Source organism: Pelodiscus sinensis, chromosome 4 (genome assembly GCF_049634645.1).
Source record: "Pelodiscus sinensis isolate JC-2024 chromosome 4, ASM4963464v1, whole genome shotgun sequence".
Taxonomy (NCBI): Eukaryota; Metazoa; Chordata; order Testudines; family Trionychidae; genus Pelodiscus; species Pelodiscus sinensis.
In genome coordinates, this window is record NC_134714.1 from 92,922,571 (window position 1) to 92,947,339 (window position 24,769).

The following is a 24,769-nucleotide window of genomic DNA, read 5'->3' on the forward strand; positions in this document are numbered from 1 at the left end:
CCAAGCGCTTAGACAGAGACAAACACCTTCAAGATCTTCACAACGCATTCTCGAAACTACAATACGCACCCGAGGAAGTGAGGAAACAGATTAACCGAGCCAAACATGTATCTAGAAGCCTCCTATTAAGAGACAAGACCAACAAAGAAACCAACAGAACACCACTGGTGTTGACATGCTTGTAGAAACCTTTCTTGTTATCCTTCATATCCTTAGCCAGTCGCAATTCCATTTGCACTTTTGTCTTCCTGATAACTCCCCAGCATTGTCGAGCTATACATTTATACCCCTCCCTGGTCATTTGTCCAAGTTTCCACTTTTTGTAAGCTTCCTTTTTGTGCTTAAGTTCACCAAGAATTTCCCCTGTAAGCCAATCCGGTCTCCTACCATGTTTGCCTCTCTTCCTACGCATCGGTTTGGTTTCTTTCTGTGCCTTCAATAAGGCTTCTTTAAAATACTGTCAGCTGTCCTCAACTCCTTTCCCCTGCATGTTAGCATACGAGAGGATTCTGCCCATCAGGTCTCTGAGGGAGTCAAAATTTGCTTTTCTGAAGTCCAAGATGTATCTTTTCTTCGTTTGGTCAGGATCCTGAAATCTACTATCTTATGATCACTGCTTCCCAGGTTGTCACCCACCTCTACTTCTCCTATTAGTTCCTCCCTGTTTGTGAGCAGGAGGTCAAGCTGCGCACGGCCCCTGGTCAGATCCTTCAGCACTTGTACCAAGAAGTTATCCCCAACATTCTCCAAAAACTTCCTGGAATGCCTGTGTACTGTTGTATTGATTTCCCAACAGATGTCAGGGTGATTAAAGTCCATTACGAGAACCAGGGCCTGCGATCTGGAAGCTTCTCTCAGTTGTCCGAAGAAAGCCTCATCCACCTCATCCACCTGATTCAGTGGCCTGTAGCAGACTCCAACTACAACATCACTGCTGTTGTTTGCACCTCTAAACTTAACCCAGAGAGACTCAACAGGTTTCTCTTACGTATAGTGCAATTTCTTGTATAGTGCTCTCTTACGTATAGTGCAATTTCTCCTCCTTTTCTCCCCTGCCTGTTCTTCCTGAACAGTCTATACCTTTCCATGACAGTGCTCCAGTCATGCGAGGCATCCCACCAAGTCTCTGTTATCCCAATTAAATCATATTTCTTGGACTGGGCCAAGGCCTCCAGTTCTTCCTGTTTGTTGCCCAGGCTTCTTGGATTAGTGTACAAACACCTCAGATAACCAGTTGATCACCCTATCTTCTCCATTCGAATCAGGGGTCCTCCTTTCTTGCTCATTCCACTTTGCATTTCTTCTCAGTATCCGACTTTCCCACTCCCCTCAGGGTTTTGGTCACCGTCCCCCGACGAACCTAGTTTAAAGCCCTCCTCACTAGGTTTGCAAGCCTGCCCGTGAAGATGCTTCTTCCTCCCTTGGTTAGGTGGATCCCATCTCTTCCTAACAATCCTTGTGCCCGGAACAGAGTCCCCTGGTCGAAGAAACCAAAGTCCTCTCTGCAACGCCACCTGCACAACCACGCATTTACTTCCTCAATTCGACGATCCCTGATCAGTCCTTTCCCTTCAACAGGGAGAATGGATGAGAACACCACTTGTGCTCTGAATTCTTGGATCCTTCTTTCCAGTGCTACATAATCCACAGTAACCCGCTCAAGGTAATTCTTGGCCATATTGTTAGTTCCCACGTGTAGAAGCAGGAAGGAGTAGCAATCCAAAGGTTTGATCAGTTTGGTAAGCCTCTCGGTCACTTTCTCTCTAATTAGTCCTTCAGATGTGATCCTAATTCTTAATTGTTTGTCTCCTTAAGTCTCAGTTAATCAGGTTGGTGGGGATTCGAGTGACAGGGTACTGAGTCAGTTGCTGACTCATAATCCTTGTTACAGACCAGTTTAGTTTTTCTTCATAGTATATTGTTGTATGTATTAAATTACTGCTGGTGACTTGCAGTGATTCAGAAAATTATACAATTTTACTGATTGCTGGGTACATCAGCTCAGAAATTTATTTTTACTTGGGCGATGAAAAAGGTGCTGTTACTTTAAAAATTGTTCTTACCCATACTAAAACAATGACATAGTGAAGTCTTTATACTTTATCATGTTGAAAGTGTAACTGCTTATGTACATTTATTTGGTCACTTGAAATGTATTTAAAGGTTGAGGGCCACTGACCCATAGAAAAGTCCCACATACAAGTGGGAAGTAAAAATATATGCAAACACAAACCAAAATAAAATAAAACCTCACTGACCTGGCTCCTGACTGAGGTCTAGACAGCTGCTACGGCTCTGGACAGCTATTAGTACCCAAGCAAGTCTGAGGTAAAAATCGGCATTTACATCCATATTTAGGCATCTACATAAAAGCAGCATGAGGTTTTGAAAAGTGCTAAGCATTTGGTGCACAGATTATAGTAAAAGTATCCATTAGTTTTGTGCAGCTCTCTAGGACCTGCTATTTTCCCCAGAGTACTTAACATTATATAGCACATTTAGCACAAAATAACTGTCTGTTAAGTTTTAAGTGAATTGTCTAGCCTCAGATAGGAACTCTTTGGCAGAAGTAGTGATACAATCCAATTCCTAAGGGCAATTTTCAACTGCAGTAACAATTTGATCAGCTTTTATCTTCCTGCACTCTCCTGGCTCCTTTCCTACCTATCATCCAATTCCTGTATCAAATGGGGAAAGAGTCCTGCAGACAACAGCATCATTGACTACACAGCCTGCTTCCTGGAGCAGATCCATCCTGTGCACTCCATGAGGCAGGAACTCTGCAGGAGAAATAGGATGTGATTATGTAATTAAAAATTGTATCTTAATGTAGAAATGAAGGTTCTTTGTTCCCAGTCTCCTTGCCAAGGCATTCCCATTTTCCCCTCATAGAAGTCAGTCGGAAACAGACCACCAGATCATCTGTCTTCCTGCTGGGTTTAGTGTGGAGGCCAACAGCATCTCCACACTAAACCCAAAATAAATTAAATCAAGATACTGCAGCTCCCAGGAGACCAATATATAGTGTTCCCCGGCAGAGAATAGGCAGGACCAAGGTGCACCAACGTCTGAAGATCCGGCAGTGGCAGGAAAATCCATAAGATATTCTCAAATGATCCTGGCAAGTGACCCACCCCTGACATGCTACAGAGGAAAGTGAACAATTCCCAAAGTCATCATCAATCTTATCTTGGAGAAAATTCCTTTGTAACCCCACATGTGGCAGTCAGTGAAACAAACTGAGCATGCGAGCAAGCATCAGATAACCAAGCACTTGAGAAAATGCTTGGCACCCCCTTGGAGCACTGGCCAACTCTGTTCAGTGTCACATCTCCAGCTGGAGCACTCTGATGTTTCTGAGAATGGTGCTGGTTTACTTTTTAATCACCTACCTCAAATAGTTTTTTTGAGGGGGAAGAGAATTCCTTCCTAAGCCATGCAGGTGACCAGTCTAAGCCTTGAATCATGAGATTTTTTTTTAGTTATTTCAGATATGCCCCAGAAGAGATTTCCACGTTGAGCCATGTCCACCCCCACCACCAGCAATCCCTTCATATAATCCCCCCCCTTTTTTTTTTTTTTTTTGCCCACCACCACTTTTATCGTGATAACTAGCTGAAACCTTCTAACTTGCAGCCTGAATTTTTTCATGGCAGGTGTATAATCATTTTTTTTCTAGTGCCAGAGTTGCTCTATTGCTTGGATAGCTTTTACTCTCTCTGGAATTATCTGACTTTCTTCCCTAGCTCCTCTATAATTCACTAGCCAAATTCTGCCAAGTCTAATTATAAAGTGCATGTGTGTTTGCATGCATGATCACATCTTTCTATATAGAAACGAGGGATCAATTTACTAAATATTTAATCCAACATCATATACAGGATCTAAAGTCACTTGTAAAATATCTGAAGAAAGAGATATTTTAACCTATCATTTTTGTCATAAATGTGTAAGAGAGTTTCTGCTTAACAATATGACGCTAAAGTAAGCTACGTTTAACAAATGTTAAGATGGTGCAACTTTCTTGAGGTATTTCATTTTAGGTACCAAATACCATCTCATTTTCTGCTTTTTCTCTTTCTTTTCTTTCCCTATGTCAAACTGTCATCAGAAATTTGTTTGAGATTACTGTACCTTTACATCATGGTACTGTATGTGAAAGTACAATATGGCAGTCACATTCCATTGAGTAAAGTTATTTTCTACAAATACTTTTGTTCATATTCCTCAGATCAGTGAACTTGGACAATTGATTTGTCACATGTACTACTGGATGAGTATCTGACATATTAGTAGACGTGTAGCATCATAAAGCATACAGCTCCATTGTTATCGCAGGAGCACTACAAGCATTGCTCTGGACATATATTTCTGTGGCATCTAGAGTTAAATTAAAGATAATATGGAGCAGAACTGGACATGGTAGGTAATGAAAAATAACTCTTTTCAAGAAGGCTTTGCGATGATTTAGGTGAATGTCAGAATTATCATAATACTAATCAAGATTATCAAAACGTATTTAGAATAATTTCTTTATCGATGGCTACACCTAAGACATGTTTCCCTTTTTACAAGAAAAATACCACACTCCATGTAATATTTAAAAGTGGTGTTTGGATTTAAAAATACATTATAGTGCACCAAAAAAATCTCTCAACCCTGATGGGTGGGAGACGTATTGGTATGCAGATCACCCCTATACATTGTATGCTCTGACAAAGCTTTCGATAACAAGAGTTTAAATAAGCAGCTTGAGACAAAATATATGGGAGAGAAATCCTGTTCTCACTGTACTCATGTTTTTTCTTGTTGACTTTGAGGCCCAGAATTTTGCTCATAGATTATGAAAGGGAATCTATGTAAGGCCTAACAAAGTCCACTGGGGTTTATGTCAGGCTCTTTAGTGTCAGTTTTCATCTAGTTGTAGATCAAATGAATCATTCAAGCACATGGGTGATGAGCATGGTATGAAAGCGTAGATAGCTACATTCTTCTGTCATATATTCAGACATGCTGCTTCTGGAGATTGACATCAAACTCATTGCCAAGAGTACCTCTATTTGCTGGTATATTTCAAGCTGTGTAATAAGAATAACTTTGCCATGTAGCAAGTTGGTGGGTTCCTTGCCTCACATAAATACAGACATATCAAAATATGGAGAGTAAACAGCTGATGGCTAATAATACTACAGTGAAACCTTTGTCATCCCGCACTCTGTTAACCAGAAAACTTTGTTAACCGGCATTGCCCCCAGCCAAAATACGGTCACATCTTCAGACGCACAGGCCTGGCTTGGTTCATCATGATTGGCTTAACAATTTTTTATTTAAGAAGTACTAATCATCTTTAACTCAAAATAGAAATGTGAGACCAACTGCCTCACAGTACAAAACTACCAATATTAAAAACTTGAGTTTTACTATTATTGTCCATTGTTTTCTCCTAGGTTGATAGGACCCTCAGATAACCAGAATGTTTAGATAACCGCAACACCCTAATCCCCGAGTGTGCCAGATAACACAGGTTTTACTATAGTACCAATACAATATATATTAAACTGACATGTCTCTATTAATCATAGTATAGAACCTCCATACTGATAACCTCTCCCTAATAGGCGGAGCTTCATTTCTAGGAAGGTACGTTGAATTTGAGGGTAGTTTCCAAGTAACACTGGCTTTTGCATTCATGATTCGTTTTTTTAAAGGAATATTTCACTCTCTGTCCCTTTTTTGGTATTTTATGCAGTGAAAATTGCTCACAGTAGTTGCTGCTTTAAGTAGGTTGTAAAGTTACAATTTTAGCTTACCTTAAATCATTTAAATACCAAGGCTACATCCTTATCTGGAGTATACTACCATGCTGCCTTTAGCCTCCCCTGCTTTGAAGAATTCTTGAGGAAAGCAGCTTCATGGCAATTTAATGGGCAGTTATTGCTTTAAAGACAGGGTGAGGAATGAATTTCAAAACTGACAACTCTTTTCAGCATAATCAGCCACTCACTTTTCAGGAGCAAAAGGCTGCATTGAAAGGTCTGAGTTCTATGGATGGGAGAATTCAGACAATTTAACAGTTTTCAAAAGTAATTAGAAATCTAAGAAAAAAGAGAACTCTACATTTCATGTATTTAGGATTATAATTATCCTGCAAGAGATGCTAATTTTACACAGGCGTATCCCTGTAGGAATTATTCCTGATTTACATCAATATAATAGGGAGGAAAACAAGGCTGTAAGCAAGAATTTACAAAATAAATAAATACATAAATAAATTAAAAATCATGTTCTCAGATTTATAAGATCCTCTCTTGAGTTGCTTTTTAGACTGCAAGACTGTCCATCTGCTTTTGGGCACCCCATTGATGGAAATGGTCGTGCCATCTTCCAGATTGCAATCCTCCGATTGCCATCTTCTTCTGCCTCCTCTGATGTTTGTGTTTGGACATTTTGGCCTTGGTTCATATCTTTTCTATTTTTAAATAGAAAATGTTGGATAATAAAATGAAAGGATTTCCATCAAAATAATTCTCAGATTAGTGGAATTAAAATGAGAACTGGTTACAGTAGTAATGAAAGAGAACAGATTTTTATACTCTTATTAAAACAGCTTCTTAATTGATAATAGATTACACTGGGCTAAATGATAGCGTTATACCCATGTTATCATTTGTGATAGATACTTTGTTAGTAACAAACAGAAATGACAAATTCAAAAGCACGGCTTTTAGCTGCTGACAGAACAACCCCTTTCTTATGTCATTCATACACAGAATGAAACCGCTTCTACATTTTCATTATATGAATGACGTCTACCAAACAGTTAAAGTATCTTCTTGTAGGGTCGGTGTTCCACACAGCCAGCAGAGGCTCAGTGCAAGTAATGAAACTATATTGCTTTCACCTCTGCCAATGCAGATGAGACGAGTACCATCTGCAAGAAATTCCCACAAGTCCTAGCATGCAGCTAAATTTAGTAGTGCCAGCTGGATCTTGTTCTTATGGTATAATAACCTTAATATTATAATACTTCCATTGATGGGGCAAATGATACTGCATCAGCAATGAACCTATCACTGCCAGTCTCTGGCACTGATGACAATTCTGTCTTTTACTCAGTAAACAAACCAGAATCATGTTTTCCCCTCCCTCTCTGTATTTGCTATTCATGCTCTGCAATTAGCATCCCACAGCTAGAGAACCGAGGTTGAGTTTATTAAAGTTTGATGCCAGGTGTTTTTCTCTGCTCTGCCCTTCAGCATGTGCACTTGGATATGCATGAGGCTCAACACCAAGAAGAGTGAGGAGGGTTTTTTTTTTTAAAAAAAAAGAATTCTTTCATGTATAATGCATGGGATTTAATTTCTTATTGATCCTAGAATAGAATAGAGAATATCCTTGGAAAATGGTACAGGACGTGAGAGAGAGATGTGTCAGTCAGACTAGTGCTAAAGAAAAGAAGGAAGAGGAAAAAATTATATTTTCTAACTGCTCCCTTACCCTTGCCTTTCTTTCAGATTTCCTCTTCCATAGAAAAAGTGTGTTTCTTTTTTTTTTTTTTAAGACTGTTGAGGGAAAACAGAATCTGAAATACCGGCGTTGGTGGATCACAAGCACTGCAAAGATTTCAAACTAAAAAAAAAAAAAAAGTTTGACAAATCCTTTAAACTCCATGGGGGTTATGTGTTTCTGACAAAAACCAATTCACTTATTTTGCTACATACAACAGGTAAAGATAAAGAGAGCTATAAAGTTTCTCTCACTCAGGAGAGATTATTTTGAGATTATTTCTTTTTTAAACCACCAAAGAGAAAGGAAATGGTTATGTAATCACCTTTTGGGTTCATTGTATAGGGCTGTTTTTTTTTCAGACCAGGAAGCAAAAAAAAAAATTGAAACACTGACTTTGGGACAAGAATTTTCTTTTGTCATTTGACATGGATCTAGTCATTCTGCAATATTGACGCATAGCGTGAACCCTACACAACAGTGACACCAGTGAAAATAAACCTCTGTTCTTCCACCATTTGACATTTAATAACAATGCCTCCAGCAGTTCAAAGAGCTGTTCAGGCTATGCACTTCTTGACAGCCAACTCATATACTTATTAAAAATATACATCTGCTTTGGGTCAGGTAGAACATAGTGTTTCTAGCACTTAAAGGCAGGGAAGATTAAATTAGCCTTATGGTTAGCTGTCTACTGGGACAGATTAATTCAGGGCACAGAATAGAAAGATTTTTGTCGAGTACTGTTCTTCAGCACTAATCTATTTTTCACACTTTATCAAGCTGGATATAAATGGAAAAGCACTTTAAGACATTGTTATCTCCATAATACATACATAAAATTATTCATAATAGTTGTTTTAACCTGTAGAAGACTCACATTTTTGTAATAGGATTTACTTCATCGGTTGACTATAGTCACTACAATAAAGTGCATGTGCCTCTTTTAGAGATGTCAGTACTAGGGATGTTAACTATTGATTAATTAAATAGTCGATTAACTTTGCGAATTCTTATCGGTTACTCAATTAGTCCCTGGGGGTGAAGCCAGGAGCCAGTGAGCTCAGGTCCCACTCCTCAGGAGCCCCCTGCCACTCCACACTGCTGCCTCTATATCGGAAGCAGCAGCGTGGGGTGCCAAGCAGAAGCTGGTTCGTGAGGGGAGCCAAGTTAAAAACTAGCTCCCTTTGCAGACCGGCTGCCTGTCCAAAGGTGGGACTGAGCTCCCAGTCCTGGTGTGAGCCAGAACTGAGCCAGCAGCCTGCCCGCCTGTCTCCTAATACACTTTAAATGCAGAGCCACAGTGGGGGTACGTCCTGCACCCGGTGTGAGCCAGGATTGAGCCAGGCTGCTGGCTAGCCTGCTAAAAAATGTACTGCCTGGGGAGAAAGAGGGAGGGAACGCGTGTAGCATTTTGCTATCGGTTAATCGATTACTCAACTACACTTTTACATCCCTAGTCGGTACCATATTTGCATGGTAACAGACACTAGAGGGCCACATGGTCCCATATGCCCCTTCACTACATCGAGGTATTTTCTCCTTTCAACAGGTGAAAAGCAGATGTAACCAAACTTGCAACCATATGATCCATGATAAGTGTGTGTGTGTATGTTAATTGATGTTCTACCCTCTCTTCCCTGAGTCTTGGGATGATGGGAGTCAACAGAAGTTCTTTACAGGTTGTGCCTTCCCAATAGCTGTGTGCTGCTTTGTATGTGAAGCACACTACCTCAGGACAGCATACGAAGAAAGTAGCAAGAGTAGCCACAAAAGGCATCAACGCAGCTCCTGATGTACTTATTTTTTGCTTGGTAAGTAAGGCTATGTCTTGACTACAGAGTTAAGTCAACATAAGTTATGCTGATGATCATAAGTTGCTTTAACATCAGTTGTGCATGTCCACACAATGATCCTTGTATCAGTGGAGTGCATCTACAGTCATTGCTTTTGCACTGAGAGAAGGATGTTGCATTTTGGGTAGCTATCCCACTGTTCAACTCACAACCCTCTGTTACCCAATGCTTCTGGGAACAGATCACAGTTCTTTCCACCCCCATCATTTCATGAGCTCCTGACTTTGTTTTGCATTGGGTTTTTTTTTTCAGTTGCCCTTGTAAGATGTGCAGTTGCCTTACAGCCTGGATTCTGAACTGCTGACAAGAAGGGTGATGAGTCTCATGAACCTAATGCCACAATGGTGGCTCTGCAATATTTCATAAGCGGTAGAATCAGTGATTCCTGCCCTGGCATTGGCCATGGAAATGAATAATTCAGGAGAGATCCTGGCCTTCACAGTGCAAGCTTGTCACTATGGACAATCAGTATCGATCTAGGTGGAAAACAAGCTCTAGGTGCTGGGATTGCATCTGGATGCAAGTAAGCAGTGGCTGCAGAACTTTTGGATCCATAAATCAGCCTTCCTGGCTACAACAGGGCTATTTCTCAATATTCTTTCAGGTGCTGGTGGATCCCTGGGGCCATTTAACTGACATCAACATGGTGTGGTCAGGGATGGTGAATCTTTCAGAACACTGGACAGTATAGAAAGCTGTATGCAGGGACTTTCCTTCTACAGCAGAAGAGTCAAATTGGGGATGTGGAAATAACCATTGTTATTCTCGAAGACTCTGCCCACCCCTTCATCCCATGGCTCATGAAGCTTTACACCAGGACCTAAGCAGCAGCAAGACTCAGCTTCAACCATAGCAGGTTGCCAAATATGCCTTTGGCCATTGAAAAGTCTCTGGCGCTGTCATCTTTTGGCAAGTTAGACCTCCATGAGGAAATAATCTGATGGTCATTGTGGCCTATTGTATCTACATAATATTTGTAAATCACAGGGAGGGGGGGAATTTTTCCCATTGGTAGATTGCAGGGGCTGATTAGTTGGTTGCTGATTTTGAGTATCCAGATACAAGGCCACTTAGAAAGGGATCATGGTAGGCTATTCAAATCAGAGACTTTGAGGGATCATTTTGACAATGGTTCCCAGCAATGTGTCCTTATATGATATATTCAACCAGGCAACGCTTACTTGCTGCCTTGAATTAGCCCTGCAGTGCTTGTTTCTTAAGCATTAATTGTAGTGAGCAAATATTCCTACCTAGACCCATTGTACTTAATGTCAATACTAAGCAATATATTTCACAAATAAAGAAATATTTTACTTCAAAGACCCTTGTTCAATAAAAGCACAAAACACAAATTTTTGATTGAACAGGAGGCATGACAATGAGTAACAGTTAGTTACACACCTATAGGAAACTCCAGCTTTTGTTGGGGGAAGCAGTCCCTAAGCATGGAGTGCACAGGGTACTGCAAGGGATGGGAATGTGGTGGTGGCATTTGGGGAGGGCATGGAACAAGTTCTGTATTGGCCGCAGGGGGATTTGTGCATGGATATGCTCAGATTGCAGAGGAATGAGAGTCTTCAACTTTGTCTGGCCTTCCAGGAGCTTTATTATCCACCCTGGCCCTTGAGTCTTCTCCAGGCTATCCAGTCCCAGTCTTCCTTTAATTGTCATCCTTCATGATCTTGTTTAGCTATATGCTGCATTTGTTCACTATAGCGCTTTGCAAAACATCTTGGCTATATCTACACTGCCACTTTTTTGTGGCAGAAGATATGCAAATCACACTCTCATTTGCATATCTTCTGCCGATTCTTTTTGTGGAAGAGGTTTTGCTGCAAAAAAGCCCCATGCAGATGGGGCCCATTGTCCGGAAAACACCTCGTTTTCCACAAGATCCTGTAAACCTCATTTTTTGAGGAATAAGGGAGCTTGTGCAAAAGGATTTCCCCCCCCCCCCCAACAAATGGCCCATCTACATGGGGCTTTTTAGTGGCAAAACCTCTTCAGCAAAAAAGGATAGGCAGAAGATATGCAAATGAGAACACAATTTGCATATCTTCTGCCGCAAAAAAACAGCAATGTAGACGTAGGTCACTATCTTATTTTATGGAGGTGCTTCACCAATATGGAGGAGGAAGCCCTACAGGGCACATCTGACGAAGCCAAAGAAACACAAAGGCTACGTCTAGACTACATCCCTTTTTCGTAAAAGGGATGTAAATTAGACGTATCGCAATTGCTAATGAGCGGGGATTTAAATCTCCCCCGCTTCATTAGCATAAAAATGGCTGCTGCTTTTTTTCACCATGGAGTTTTGCCGGAAAAAAAGCGCCAGTCTAGACGCTGATCTTGTGGAAAATAAAGCCTTTTCCGAAAGATCCCTTATCCCTTATTTCAGAGAGGGATTTAAATCCCCACTTCATTAGCAATTGCGATACGTCTAATGTACATCCCTTTTACGAAAAAGGGATGTAGTCTAGACGTAGCCAAAGAGTATTGCGAGTACTGTGTGAATAACACCATTACACACACCTCTTTCTCCATGGACTAGCACACAGGTAGTGATGTGAGGTGAGAATATTCTCTGGAGAGTGTTCTCCGAAAATGAGAATATTCTGAGAATATTCTCCGAAAGATTATTTCCTGAGAATTTTTGAGAATGTTTTAATTTTTCATTTCCTCTTGAAATAATATATTGTATTCTACTTTTAGAACACCCTGAATGTTAAAGAGTTTTCTTGATCATTCAAGATAGTTTGAGAACATTATAGAAGGTTCCAGAACATTCCAGAAATGTTACAGAACTTTCTAGAACAGTCAGGAATTCTGACTGTTATGGAACTTTCTGGAAGCATCACAAAAAGTATAAAAAGAGGCATACACATTTATTCTCTTTTGTGAAAGGTGTAATTGTGTTTTCGTCAGTATGAAAAGAAGAACTAAGCCTAAAAGTGATGTGTGGGTTTATTTCCTTCATAAAACAGTTAGGGTACGTCTAGACTATATGGCTCCATCAACGGAGCCATGGAGATTTGTTTGTTCGGCAAAGGGAAATGAAGCTGCGATTTAAATAAACGTGGCTTCATTTAAATTTAAATGACTGCCCCACTCTGCCGATCAGCTGTTTGTCGGCAGATCGGGGCAGTCTAGATGTTCCCCTATCGACATGAAAGCCCTTTATCGACCTCCCCGGTAAACCTCATCCTATGAGGCATAATGGGAAGGTCGATAAAGGGCTTTCGGGTCGGCACGGGAGCGTCCAGACTAGTGCGCTGAGCCGACAAACAGCTGATCAGCTGTTCATCGGCTCAGCATGGCAGCCATTTAAATTTAAATGAAGCCGAGTTTATTTAAATCGCGGCTTCATTTCCCTCTGCCGATCAGCCTAATCTACATGGCTCCATCAATGGAGCCATGTAGTTTAGGCACACCCTTAAAGACAAAGTGTTATATGAATGTAAGAAGTGCAAAGCTGAATACATCAGAAATGTGACAAGGATGAGAAAGCATATTTCCAATTGTTTGAAGACTCCTGCTTACATCAAGGAAAAGGCAACAAAATTCTCAGAGTCCAGAAGCAGATCACCTCAACTATCAACTGCATCTACAGCTATAGAACACTGTGATAGTGCTAGTGAATTTACATCACCACCTTCCACATCTACTTCAGCCAAGGTGTGTCACTCTATAAGTCGCTACTTTGATTCTATGAATGAAACTGAAAACAAAGTTTTGGATGAATTTTTTGCACGAGCTATATTCTCATTGGGATTTCCTCTTTCACTGGTTGAAAATGAAGATTGGATTACTTTCATGCAAAAATTAAGACCATCTTACAAGATGTCATCCAGGTACACACTTTCTAACAAACTTTTAGAAGCTGAATATCAGCGTGTTGATGCTCTTATAAAAACAAAAATTGCTGAAGCCTCTTCTCTTGTACTACAGTGTGATGCTTGGAGCAACCGAAGAAATTAATCTGTTATAAATTTTATTATATCAACACCCCAACCAGTGTTTTACAAGACAGTGGTAACCGATGTTGAACACCACTGCTGAGCATATGGTATTCCGTATGAAATAAATAATGACAGAAATAGGCACTGAAAAATTTGGTGCCAATGTCACTGATAATGCTGCAGCAATGGTGAAATCCTTATCCATGCTTAATGAAAAATACAATCACATTGCTATGTACACTTGTACTGCTTATACACTAAATTTGTTAATTGGTGACATCAGTAACTTAAAATCTGTTCAAGAAACTGAAGCTATCTGTAAAACTATTGTGAAGGAAATTAACCAATCGCAAGTTTTGCTATCTCATTTTACTGCATTTCAAAAAGAGAAAAATCAAACTTGTGCACTTAAATTGCCAGTTAAAACTAGGTGAGGTTCCATTTTATATTGTTTGAAAAGCTTATTGAAATAAAAAAAGTGTTAAAATGCCTTGCTGTCCATGAAGATTTACAGACTAAACTGAGCAAACGTACCAGGAATTCAATCCTGGATGAAGATGTATTTTGGGTATGGGTCCAAAAACTGCATGCGCTGATAAGTCCTGTTGTTAAATGGATTATGCTACTTGAATCTGATCAGCCAAAAATGAACAAAGTTCCTGAATGTTTCAGAGAGTTAAGCATTCATTTTGATAGGCTACTTTCCGAAAGTCCACTTACCAAACAAGAAAAACAGGATGTGATGAAAAGTTTTGAAAAAAGAAAAGATATGGCTCTAAAAGATATTCACTATGCTGCAAATATTCTAGATCCAAAATTCAGTGGTGAGTGTCTTACTAGAAATGAACAAATACAAGGAACTGAATTCATTGATAAATTAGTCACAAGAATGTATGGCATTGATCACTCAGGAAAAGTCATTGCAGAGTTTGCAGAGTATCGTGCTAAAGAAGGTTTCTTTTGAAAATCATATGTAACAAAATCAGCTGGCTCAGTAGATGCAGTAACATGGTGGAAAAGTATTTGCTATGGATCAAAATTAGGGAAAGCAGCAATCAGCATATTGAATATGCCACTAAAAATGGCAGCAACGGAAAGAAGTTTCAGTACTTACAGTATCATTCATAAAGCAAAAAGAAACACGTTAACACAAGAAAGGGCAGGCAAGATGACATTCATAGCCCTTAATATCAAGCTTCTTAAAAACCCAAATGATGCTCTGTTGAAATCTCCAAGAGAAAAAAGGAAACAGAACCAGAGAAATGAGGAAGAAGAAATTGATGATGCTGAAGAAAAAGAAGAATTTGAAGAAGAAGATATGTATGAGGAAGAAGAGGAGCTAGAAATATATGGGTCAGACTCGGAAAATGCAGATTCTGATTAGACTTGTATTCAATCCAGAAAGTTAAAAATATTTGTATCCTGCAAGAAGATTTGTAATAAAAGTTCTACTAATTGAAACCTCTGTCTTTTTTTCTTTACTTTCCCGAATTTTCCTTTTTAACAGTTGGAAACTTTCATGATTCTTGAAGTTTTATTAAAGAAAGACATTATTATAAATAGTAAAATTCTTTAAAAACTATTTAACAAGCATTTAAGAGAAAATTCTCAAAAATTCTCGCATTGGAGAATATTCTCAAGAACATTCTCGAGAATATTCTCCGAAAGTTTATTCCTGAGAATTTAACATCACTACACACAGGTCAGCGCAAATTGCAAATATGCTGAGTTTGGAAGGGGTGATCAGAGGAAATGAGCCAGAGGGAGAAAGGGTGGTTCATCAAAGAAGTTACTCCAAGTAGCTTGGGAACTTGGTATCTTTTTCCACAGTGTAATCAAACTAGACATGCCACTTCTATGGGTAACGCAGAATGCAAAGGCACATCTTCTGTGTGTTACTTCAGATTGACTCCATAGGCTGCTTTGCCTGTGTGTCATACGGGTTCCTGAAGAAATGATGCGGCAAAGTTTCCTACAGCAGAAGGAGAACCAAAGCAATACTTCCCAAGAAGCCTTTGGCAGAAGATTGCAGAATACCTACAGAAGTGTTTCCTAATCTATGGAGCATTCTAGGGACATACCCATGTGCACTAATGAATGTTACCACTGTGACCCCATAGCCTAGATGGACAGGCTTTTTTAAGTTCTGTCCCTAATTCTGCCTCTACCATATAACAAAGTACATGACAGCACATTCCCCTTTCATGATGCTGTATTAACACAAAATGATCACTCACCAGAGCTGCTCTCTCCTGCATCCTGTATATCAGAGCCAAAGTGCTCTGCACTGGGGGAAAAAAAAGGTCCTGACTCACCATGCCACTATATGCTTCATGTCATCCTCCCATTTCACTTCCTCATTGACCACCTCTTCATTAGCGTTGTGTTTACTGACTGCTGCCTCCGGATCCCCCATGGGTCTTGTAGAGGAGGATGAGGTGCTGAGCATGGTCCAAACATCCACCTCAATTTATTTTTCCCTGATTTATTTAACTTCTCTTCTCACCAGGAGACTCCTAGTCTCTCAGTGCAACTGGCAAAAAAGCCTATTCCTGTGGCTGGTCAAATTTACTGCTTCCTGAGTTACATCTCCCAGATGGAGTCTGGTCATGACATTTGGAAAGCCTCAGGCTTTTCTAAATAAAGCCAATGAATTTTCATTCATTACATAAATGAGCTGACTCTCCTCTTAAGCTCAGCTCTGTTTTTTTCCTTCCTCATGTCAAGATGCTTATCTGAATCCTGACAGAGAAAAAAGGACAATGAAATGCAGCATGCTGCCTTGTCGCTCTTGTTTCCTTTACCTTCAACTATACAGACTACAAATTCCTTTCCACTGCATACTTATTCTCTTGCACTTGCTCAATGGCATGCACAGCAGTCAACATTTTACCAGAATTATTCCTTAGTGGTAACTGAGGTTATGTCTAGGCTGCAATGATCTATTGGAAAAAGGTACGCAAATTGTGCTTCGGAAGAGGATTTTCTGAAATTTGGCCTGTCTACACTGCAAAAAAAAGCGGAAGAGCAGACACGTTCCCTGGACATGGCAGAATTTTTCCAGGATACCTCCGTTATCCTGGAAAACCCCCGTAGCCTAGACATAGCCTAAGAGATCCCCCTCCCCAGATTCTTTGAGACTGAGGCAGTCTTTTGTGTGTTGTGTACGATGCCTGTCACAATAGTGTCTGTGACTGGAGCCCATAGAGGTGTACCAAAAAATGTTGATAAGAGTAATTGGGAATCGGGGTCAAGGTTTTGAATGATTTCAGCTAAAAAAAATGCATAAATACATTTTAAAAAGTTTGAAACCAATGGTCAATATTCTGGCTTTTCCTTCAAACATGTTATTTCATTTTAAAATTTAGTTCTATTGATTTAAAAAAACCTCAAAGCTAAAGAAATCCAAATGGATATTGAAATATTTAATTCCAAATGGAATTAAATTCAAAATTGCTTTGGATCAATAGAAATGTTTCTACCTTGAATTGGTTTGGATTCTGTTTTGGTTAGAATTTCAGTGTCTGTTGGATCAAACCAACTTTTTTCCCCAGATGTTTTTCCATTTGGACCCTGACCCAAAAAATTAATTAGTCACCAAATTCTACTCCTAAGTGCCACCAGATACAAATCACCATCATAGAAGAAGTTTGCAGTGTATGAGATAGCAATGAAGGGGTAATTATGATTATGATTAATATTGGGGGACTGTTTTTTTGACTGCAATTTTGACTGTTGTTGGGATACCCTTGTTGTCTCTAATGGAGCTGTTGCGAAAATATTCACAATGCCAAAAAAGGGAGGAAAAATACCATTTCACAGAATAATGAAAAACAGGAAAACATCATTTGTTCTCACCTTGACCTTTATTGTGAAAATGAAATGTTGTCTACAGCAGAGTCTGTTAAATTTTGCTACCAGTGTCCCTGAAGCTAAGATTGGTGATTTTGAACATCTCTATTCAGTAAAATCTTTCAAAATATTCTCATTAATCTAGGACTACTTTCTATTAATTGTTTTTTTCTCCTTTGCCCCCAAACCAATTAGTTTCAATGTTAGTTGCAGAATTAAAAGGTAATATGCTAAAACAATACAACTTAATTGTCTAAGAATAGGGGGAACTGAGCAGAAATCGGTGTTTCTTGCACATGTCAGTAGTGGGGCGGGGGGGGGGGGGGGGAGATTTAAAGGTGTTCAGAGTGGATACAGTAGCAACATATCAAAATGAGAAGATATTATGCATTCTGTTCCTAAGCTTTCTTTTTCATGTCCATTCAAAGGTGCTGGAAGTCTTTGTTTTCCACTTGCAAAAACAGCAAGTTGGAAAGTCAGCATGGGTCAGACTTAAAGGTATTTCAGTGACTCATTCCCTCTGTTTTTAATGGGAATTGGACACCTGTTTAAATCTGTGCATAGTGTGTATTTGGCAATCATGTTTTAGCATGTCACTACCTTAACAGTATGTAGCTTCTGTGTGCAGAAGCTACGGAAGATCTGTAATCATGTTAATAATAGTCCATGATGAATATATGTTAGAAAAGAAGAAACATTATAATTGATTATACCTCATTCTCTGCTTGTCAATTCTTTGTGTAAAAATAGAAAGGTGTATAATGCAACACTTAATAAAAGAAGAGCTAGAGTAAATTCTAGGAAAGAACACATAAAGTTGAATACAAGTTCTACAATTTCCAAATGAACCTCCTTAGAGATGAGAACCTTTTCATAATGATTAATGCTTCTGTTCTGCTTCTGGTCCTGCCTGATCCTGGATAGGCAAGGACAATCAACACAAATATCTCTTGCCTCCTATGGATTTCTCCAAAAGAGATGTAATTTCCAGGTTAGGTAGATATAACCTTGCCAGCTTCATTTGAGCTAGCATGCTAAAAATAACAGAATAACTGTGGTTGGAAAGGGTTATGGTAGCTACCCGAAGTACAGTGTGGCTTGAGGCCTAGTTATATAATGGGACAGCTAAGCTAGTGAAAAATTGGGATGAGGCAGGGGAGAATAGGCACCTATATAACACAAAGAGTCCAATATTGGGACTGTGCCTATAAAATCAGGATATGTGGTCACCCTGTAGCTAGCCCATCCTGTTGCTCTTGACACTGTTACTACATTGTGGTTGTTAGTTTGTTAGCTCAATCACAACTAGCACGGGTATGTGTCTTTGAGCTGGGAATAACACCTTCAATTCCAGTGTAGTCATTCACTTAATAGCTTCATACCTTCCATCTTCCTACACAAGGGGACATGCACTGCAGTGAAAGGACTGACATTTATAGGATCATAGAAGTAGCATGCCTAGCAGACCAGTGTGCTACCTCCTCCAGGATTTGGTTTTTGGCAGAGGTTAGTACCAGGTGCTTCTGGGGTAAAATCTTGGCTCCAGTGAAGTTAATGGACATTTTGCTATTGGCATCAATGAAACAAGGATTTGATCCTTAGGGTTTGAGAGAAAACAGGGATGGGCAACATTCGTATTGGCTATTGTAACACCGGGGAGTCTTATTGTTATAAATATCTATTCCCTTTTGAATCCCATTAAACCCTTGGCCTCAATGCTACCTTTTGACACTGAGTCCTACAGATATACTTTTTATCAAAGTATTTTCTTTTTATCTGGTCTGAATTTTCCCACATTTCAATTTCTTAGAATGTCCTCTTGTTCTTGTATTAAGAAACAGGGTGAATAACATGGATCTACCCTCTCTGTACCTTTCATAATTTTATCTACTCTTGTTTGTCAATTCTCTAAGGTAAACAGTTCCAGTAATTGTAATCTGTTTCATACTATTTCTACTGTTTTTGTAACTGAAAGTACATGAAAAAGGTTTTTTAGAGAAAGTAGCATTGTTTTAAAACATTTTTTTCACTTCTCTTAAAATTAAAAAGTGAAGTAGTATTTCCCCCACTTCTTCAGTCCTTTTTTACTTGTTTCTAACTTTTTCTTGTGAGAGAATAGTGAAAAGTTTTCTGCTTTTCGACTGAGCCCTCTTTTCTACTGTAAACAAACTTGAAAAGTTAAAAAAATAATGCAATGGAAAAACAGAAAAGTTTTCATTTTTAAAATACAAATGGAAGAAAAACTGATTTCAATTCAAAATTTTCTCCAAAATCATACTTTTCCCAGGGGGGAAAAAAATAGCACCATTTCCCTCCCCCATGTCTATATCATATTTGCTGGGTGGTTAGCACATTCCCATAGAAATTTCACTGGCCTGAAGTTAACATCTTTTTTTTTCTTCACTGTTCATATCCTTCTCATTAAATGTAAGCAGGACAGATGAAAACCTGCTTGTTGACCTTTTAGCCATAGTGAAAATTAACCACTGAGTTCTTCTCTGTTGTCTGGTCTTTTCTGTTTCTCAATGAAGGCTTGATTCTGATTCCAGTCATGCCACAGGTGAATTGACTTTTGTCACTGTGACCCAGAACATGTTATAGGACTTTATTAGAAACCTTACGTTAGGACAATCTCATGCGTTTTGTCTGAGTAAGGACTGAAAGGTTTAGTCCGAACACTCAGAGAAAACTATCTTTTAGAAAAAAATATACTCTGGAAATTATTTTGGGAATACTCTGTGGCCTATGTTATAATCTGATCAGATTAGATGATCACAGAGTTCCCTTTTGTGCTTGGAATCCAATAATCTAGAAAAGAGATTTTAGAGTAAACCACAGAGTTACTGAAACAGGATGGTTAGCCCCTTTAAAGGCCAGTGGGTCTGGCCAGCCACCACTATTTATCAGAAGGCTGACAAAATTTACTTGGGTGAATAAAGTACCCTGAGGAAAAGGCCTGAAACAGGAATGATAGTGAGTCCTTCCTGAGCTGCAGAAGCAGGCCAGAACCTTATAATTCCATATGGTTAAGTATTCATAGTGCAGATATCTGTACAAGTAATACAGGCTGGCCTTTGAAAACTAAATCTCATTTACATGGCAGTGTTTTTAGAATAGAATGGATTGGATTTATTTTGCCATTTCCACCTTTTATTACAGAAATATATTTTTATTCACTATTTTAGTTTTCCATCTCAGCAAACTCGCCTCAACATCAAACAGAAAAGAGCAGTAAAATGAGGTTATGCGACAATATGGTTTAATGGCTAAGTACTACTGCCAAGTCTCAGGTTTGTTAACAAGCTGCTGGGTTGTGGGGAAAAGCTCATTAAACTTGTCACAATGTTTATCCAGATGCCTCATAGTCTGTTCAGAAATAAGTTAACTGATCAAAGGAAAGTAATAAAATATGCATGTTAGCAAGGTGTAACTTCTGGTTAGTCAACATTATCAACTTTTTACGCTTTGATGCTCTTCTGTGAGCCCCTCCAGAGTAGGCGTTGCTAATGCTTTGCTTTACCACAGGCTCTCACCCCCAAAGACATTTTATTGACACAACCATTATAGCATAATTCAGGACTCAAGGTATTCTATTAACTCTGAGTCCTGTCAAATTCACAATTCCAGGCTTACATTCTATGATGCACAATGTGCTGTGCAACCCAGGTCAGTGGAGGTCAATGGAATCTCATAGGACATATGTTTCTTTGCATTTCCATGAAAATCTGCAACTTACCTCCGATGAGTCTGGATTACAAACCACACAATGCACAGACTCAAATTTGAATGGGACCCAATGTGCTCAGGTAGGGGAGAGAGATCCAAATTAATGTTTCAAGACATGAGTCACAATGGCAGTGTAGTGAAGAAACTGTTACTATGGAGAGGTAATTCTATAATAGCCCACTATGGCTATGTCTAGACTGCATGCCTTTTTTAACAGAGGTTTTGTCGACACGGGGGAGGCAGCTGTTGGGCCTGTGAGGGCTTGGGAGCAGGGGGGCTGAGGGGAAGGGGAGGCAGGGTGAGCAGGGGCCTGGAGTGCAGGAGGAGTGATGTCCATGACAGGGGCAGGCAAGGCGCAGAGCTCCCTCATTGTGGCACAGCCTGGTGCGCCACTCGGCCTCTGCCTGCGTCCTCTGCTGGAGGCTCCTGTTGAGGTTCTGCAGGGCTACAACATGCTCCCTCAGCAGGTCCGTGTACACCCGCCAGTGCCTGCAGGTACCACAGGTCCAGGATGGTGGTGGGGCAGGTGTGGTGCATCCCTGTTGGGTAGAGGGTTCGGCCGTGGAGGAAAAAAGGAGGAGACAATCGCTGTCTGTGTGCACCCCTGCTGTCCACGAGGGCATGCCATGGCTGTCGGGCTCTCCTTTGGACAGGAGATACAGGGGTGTTACATGTGACACCATGTCTGGGTCCCTGCTGCCTCCTCCTCTTCCTCCTCCTGGTGCAGATCTTCCACCTCTTCTGCCTGGTCTTCCTCCCTCAGGATGGGTTGGTCCACGATGTGGTGGAGTAACCCGGACTCGACCACATGCAGTGGAGTCTGGGCTTCCCCATCACCCAGGATTTGCTCCAACTCCTCATAGTAAGGGCAGGTCTCAGGGGCTGCCCTGGAGCAGGAGCTCTGGTCCTAGGCCCTGGCATATCCCTGCCTCAGCTCCTTTACCTTGGCTGTGACATGTGCCATGGTGCAGGGGTGATGCCCTTTGGTGGCCAGGCACTCGTAAATGTCCGCATTCTTGTGACGTATTTTCAGAGCCTGTAGGGCTTTTTCCTGGGACCAGAGCTCCAGGAGGTTTTTGATTTCTGGCCCTGACCAGGCTGGTGCCGGCTTTTGGTGCCCCTGGGTGGGTCCTCGTCTCTGTCCCGAGAAGGGCCAGGGGGGCCTTGAGGCTGGGACATGGCTATCACAGCTGCCACGGGTGCTCTGGCTAGCTGCTGGACAGCATGTCCTGTCTGGGTGCCTGTGCCTTTAAGAGGCTATGGCCAGGAACCACAGAGGTGCTGTACTTGTAAAGGCTAGACTGTCCACCAGGGATTCTTCCTGGAGGCCTTTCTTGTTGACATAACTGGCTCCCTGCGTCCACACACACCTTTTGTTGACAGATCTCTGTTGACAAAGGCATTCTTTCTTGTAAAAGAAGGTTTATCACTGTTGACAAAACTGCTGCATTCTGTCGACTTACTGTCGACAGAATGCAGCAGTAATGTAGATGCAGGTATAGTTTTGTCAACAAAAGACCACTTTTGTCAACAAAACTCTATAGTCTAGACACACCCTATGGAGTTTCTTGTATCTCCACTAATGGGGTTTTGGTATAAACCAGGAAAAGGCAAAATTTTGAACTGGAAGAGCCAATGGACTGATACGGTAGGTAAATTCCTGTTTCCACGAAATTATAGTAGAGTACAGAACAACATCTGGGTAAATGGTGAAAAGTAAATTAAATTAGGCTTTGAAAATTTGGAGTTTTAATAATCTAAGATGTTCTTCCATGACAGAGATAAGTAAAGATTCTTTTTAAAATGACCTTTAAGCTGATAATGTCCCTTTACTATTGTTGCTGTTTCAAATAACATCAAACATCTAGGTGCAAATCATATTTGTAAAATTTGCTTCCACTATTAAGCAATGTTTAGGATACAGAGTGTTGGAAGAATGGAAGCAGGCAGGATGCATGCATCCTCTGCCAAGCAGTAAACCCTGTTTACCAATAGGTTCAATACAATACAATTTGTCAGAGTGCCAGCACTATCCTCTTTAAAGGGAATTTCAAAAATGTACTTGTTGAAAAATAGAACAGAAGCTGAACAGCAGGTACATCTAGTTCCAATTTTGCATTTAGGACTAATGTAAAATGAACAGAGAGATTAGAAAGTAAGGCTCATGCTATAAATTAAGGTCTGTGCTTGTGCAAGTGGTTACATTTCATAGTTGTTTTTAATACTTGGCAAATTCCCCAGCCACTTACATGAAAGTTTATTCTGTACTAACAGATCTGTCTCCTATCACCTTTTGGAAAAATACTAATTTTCCAGATGTGCTGGGTGAAAATGATTTTGCATCTTAGCAAAGAGAAGGAGTCGTGGTGGTTATTGTTAGATAAATCTACTCCCCTGTGTTTCTTTTTTAGCACATTTAAACTACACTCAGTGTCACACCTACATAGTGGATTGAAGGTTTAGATAGTTGTAACCAGAAATTCTTAACTGTGAAAACATACCCTTATAAGGTTATATTTTAGGAGTTTGTATCCAGACTGATTTTAAAAGCAGGAGTTTCTGCTTTCAGAAATGAATTGGTCTCTTGGAGCTAATGAAAAATGGTGTAAGTGGAGTCTAATTCAACAAGGTTCCCAGAAATGGCTCTGGTTCTTCCCATGAGAATCTGAAAAGAATAACTCCCTTTTTGGTGCTGAGTACACAAAGTAAGTAGGATCTCTGCTCTGTACAGATTTGTGTTCTAAATCAAGGCCTAGGACGGTGAGCCAGTGGATGGTTTCACTGGTACCGTATTTAGGAACCAGGGAGCTGAGCACTCCCCCGCCCAGAGGTTGGAGGCTGGCGGCTGCACAGGAACCGGGGCGGTGAGTGCCCGCAGGAACTGGGGTGTTTAGGCTGGCTAATTCCTCCTCCTCCCTCCCCCCAGCACCATAAATTAGCTAATATACCCCGGCACAGTTTGAAATAAAAGTATGGTATACCCTGCGGGTTATACTCGTGCACAGGGTATACAAGATTTCTTTTACTCAATTCAGAAAAACCACAGGGTATATTCGGGTGAGGGGTATATTCACTAAAATATGGTAATACATGTGAAACCAGGCAAGAGTGGCATGGCAGAGAATGATTCAGAGGTATACAAAACAGCCCAGACAAGAAAACAGGACCAGCAATGGGCCTGATTCTGATCTCATTTACATCAACGTGAATCTGAAGTAACTTCACTGAATTGGAATCATTCCTGATTTATCACTGCTAGTAAATTCTCAGCCTGAGCGAATATATATAGTGAAGCTACATTTCTTTGTCAGCTCTCAAGTGCTGCATGAAATCACACTGGGTCTGATCATTAGATCAGCTATACATCCCGATGGCCAATATAGTCACACCTGCAGATGTGCAGTCCCCATAGCAGGATATTGCCTAAGGCTGCGTTTTACCCCTTTGAGATCATGACTGTGCTTCACTTTCACTCTTTAGGAGGGATCTGATCTCATCAATGTGTTTAATGGACATTCATGGTTCTCTCCTCAAGCTGCCTGGGGCTGCTTTAACATGTGTTTTTTCTCCTCCACTCTGACTCTGCATGCTACCTGAAAGAAACACAGCAGCACAGGGATATAAACTTTGTTTACACTATCCAGCTATACACTTAGCCCAGCAGAAGAATCTGACTTATCTCAGTGACTCTTTTTCCACCCCGCCATCCCTCCACAGTTTTGTAGTGACCTAGGGGCTTACTTTTGCCATCTCCACCTCAGGGAATATTTCTGCCACTCCACTGAATAACATACTGACCTACAGATACCATCCTACCAATGCCACAAGAAGGCTTCTGTGTGGACTCCACCTGAGGGTTGCAACATCCAT

At 40.4% G+C, this 24,769-nt stretch overlaps 1 long non-coding RNA gene across 2 annotated transcripts in view; it reads right to left on the bottom strand.

Moving 5' to 3' along the window:
• The window catches only part of LOC142829179 (uncharacterized), a 31,716-nt gene extending 15,798 nt beyond the window's left edge, over positions 1-15,918 (bottom strand). Inside the window, exon 1 of one of the 2 annotated variants that reach the window (XR_012903571.1) lies at positions 15,637-15,918. This is a non-coding gene — a long non-coding RNA (uncharacterized LOC142829179). Of the gene's footprint in view, positions 1-15,558 lie in introns of both variants that reach the window. The other variant, XR_012903572.1, reaches the window with a different exon arrangement.
• Positions 15,919-24,769: the final 8,851 nt, after the last annotated feature.